A 3,559-nucleotide genomic window follows, 5' to 3' on the forward strand; every position below is an offset into this window, starting at 1 on the left:
TTCCACCCAAGCCTCCATCTAGCTTGTCCTGAGTCAAACTATCATCATAATCCGTAAGACGGTTAGTTTAGTCATTATTAGCTACGACTATTTCGTCTTACAAATTTTATGTCGAATCTACCATTCGACTTCATCTTTGGTTAGTTTAACTTTCTAAAAGTTAACTACCGTTATCCATATGACAAATACCATTTGAACTAAATCAACATCATGATTAGAATTCATATTACCCCATATCATACGGGATAAATCGAGTTTGGCAATCACGCATTTCATTTACAATTTCAGCACTTTAGTTTTCATTTAGGCCTTTTAACAAACACCTAGTGTGCATGATTTCATATAATTCATAATCAAGTTATTGATTAACTATTTAGCCAAAATTTAAGCATCATGTCACATGTTCATGTCAAATTTTTATATCAAAAATTCTGGATTTTCTTCATGGAGCTCAAATACACTAGGTTAACAAAGATAATCCTAGTGTTTAGCATAATTCTACAAAACCCACTTGACACATGAGTGTAAGATCATGAATTCACAACCACGAACATCAATTCAATAAATAAATGACTAGGGTTTACTCCTAGACATAGTTTCATCCCTAATTTCATCCAAACAACGAACATGCAAGCTCATATTCGAATCTCACAAGTTCATCCAAAATTTAAGATGGAGCCACATAGTAAAATTTCGCATACCTCATGATCCCTTTACTAAGGTGATCACTAATCTATGCTAGGATTTCGATTCGGGCTTGATTTGCCCCTTCAATTTGATGAATTTCTTGAAGTTTAGGGTTGAGTTTTGAGAGCTCCTTGTGGCTCTGATGAAATCACAGGCATCAACACACGTATGTGTGTTTTGTGTTTTAATTTTTTTTTTGATTTAATTAAACTTCATTACATTTGCCCATGTTTAGTCCCTCAACTTTACACAAGTTATTTAAAGGGTATTTTAACCATATTTGTTCTATTATGTCAAGACACTAACTAACTAGGTTAATATTCCTAGTTACTTGGTGGGTACCGGGAGTTATAACCCGTTTTATTTTAAGTCCCGTTAACTCGGGCTGTTATAAACTCAATTCCTTAAAACTTTGATTCGCTTGTATTTAATATTAGGATTTCTTATTTAAATCCAAATATTTACCGGGTTATTTTTACTACTAACGGTACTTTACCCGTCTTTTAGTATTAACGGAGTTTGATTACCAAACCCGTTTTCGGGATGTTACAAGTCTACCCCCTTAGAGAGGTTTCGTCCTCGAAACCTTTTCTTACATAATTCATTGAGTTTAAACTCAATGTATTTGATCCGAGAAATCTTTTAAACATTACTTATACTTTTAACCAATTGTTAGTATTACCAGATAAGTATGGTAACATCTTTTTGGTCACTAATTGTCTACGTATCTCATACGACATAGTGCAACTTGAAATAACGTAATCTCGTTATTTCCACTAGTTTAGTCAACTTAGCGATATCCATCGTTTTCATATACTATCGTATTCTTTATGAATCCGTTACTTTGACCCATTTAATGGTCTTTAGTGAAATCTTTCACTTTTAGCAACAAATTCTTTTGTTTTCAAATTTATATATTCGGTTCAGTTATACCGAATCTACTGCTTACAAGCAAGCCAAATTTCTTGATTTGAATTGTTGACCTTAACCGGTCTCACTAACTAGACTTATTAGTCCAGTGACTTTTTACCGCTCGCTTGGTTATAATGTGATTCTACCTCACATTGCATTTCTTGACCGTGATCGTGTCACATCATGTTTAATTCATATCAACCTTTCATTTTCGAAAACATCACTTTTTTCGAGTATATCGTCTTGCGCCTATTAGTGTCAAGACTTGTATCCTTCATGCTTACTATTTAAATTCCTATCAGAATTTATATTTGTAAAAACGTTATTTCTTACTTAAACCAAAGTTTTAGTTTTAGGATCTTCTCTTTAATTTTTGTCAGAATTATGGATATTGACAGTCCATAATTTATTCTTTTACAATCTTAGTTTTATGCGGGGATTCTCAACTGATTCCCTCACTTTATCTAATTAACCCGTAGGTTTTATCGCTTAGCCTTATGGGCTATCCTGATTAGACTTTCACCTCTTTAGGGCGGAGGCCTTATAATTTCTTTATAATCATGACACGTGGGTCGTTTTAGTCTCGTAAACCTTTCCATTGTTTACAGCTCTAAAGGTTAGGTTGATCCCGTAGATCATGTCTTATTCATGTCATTCTTAAAATACATGTTTGGTGTCAAGGCATCCTGTTTTTTTTTTTGTTTACAAATCATTTATTTTCGCCTTGGTATTTTCTTTGACCTTGACCGTAGTCTAAGGCTACATTCGTTTCCTTTCGGACAATTTTTTTTTTGACTTTATGACTTCTCACGTCATTTGTGCGTCGGTTCATCTTATGCTCACCATTGTCCAGTTTACATATATTCGTATTTGATTATGTCCCATTGTCGGGCTCATTATTCTTTTGCTTTTAACGCTACCGTTATACATCTTGCGTTTACTCATGCCATCCGGCATTATATTATATTCGACCCTTTTGACTTATTCATGTGAAATTTTATCATTTATGGATGTCAGCTTCATTCTTTGTTTTGACCCGTTCAACTTTAAAATAGTTGAACATAATTTATTCAAAATTTCTATTTACATTATCTTGTCGTCTTTTTGTTATGACTCAAAACCCGAGTCTTTTATCTTTCCATCCGAGTTCCCGTCTCTCGGTCTACGCATGTGTTTAAATTCTTACCCATCAACCGGGTGTTTTACCGAAGTCATTATCATTGCAACCCTCCCGGTGTGCATTAAGACTTCGCTTCGATTTATTTGGTTGTCTTAGCGAAATCCATCGCTTTTATTCAACCGTGTCTTTTATTCTTTATATGACCGTCCTTGACGCCCTTATAGATTATGAGTGACGATTATCATCATCATCATCCTTTCCTTGCTACTACCAAAATTAACAACCTTGATTATCCTTTCATGTGGGCAATACCTTCGTTTTTATGACCTGACGGGTCACCTATACTATGGTTTTACCTGCCCCTTTTTGGTCCACCATGGCTGTTTCATCCATGATGACTTACTTTTGCGAAATTTCCTTAGGTCGTTCATTTATATTTTCATTTACATTAATCTTTGTCCCTTCTCTCGGGTTCATTATTCTAATGTAATACGCTTCCGTCACCCGGCTGTGCGTTTACATTATTATCAACTATTTTGTTCATTTGTTTCATTTGGATACTTTTTAATTTGTCCCATTCACCCCTTCCTTACTACATCGGATATAAGCATGTCCATCATAAAAAGTTCCTGGTACCACGTGCTCACCACTTACTTGGCCAGAGTAAGCGATCAATACCTGGTATACATGATCCTTTTATAATTTTCACATTACACCCCATGTAAGTAATGCCTCTATTTGTTTCTCTTGGAGACAATATCCCGAATAGATTTTCTAATCGGGTTTTTTTTTCCAAGTTTTTAATCTACGTGTGCAACTTTCAATCTCTACGTATTTGTT

The sequence above is a fragment of the Helianthus annuus genome, chromosome 8, assembly GCF_002127325.2.
Source record: "Helianthus annuus cultivar XRQ/B chromosome 8, HanXRQr2.0-SUNRISE, whole genome shotgun sequence".
In the NCBI taxonomy this organism is placed as follows: Eukaryota; Viridiplantae; Streptophyta; class Magnoliopsida; order Asterales; family Asteraceae; genus Helianthus; species Helianthus annuus.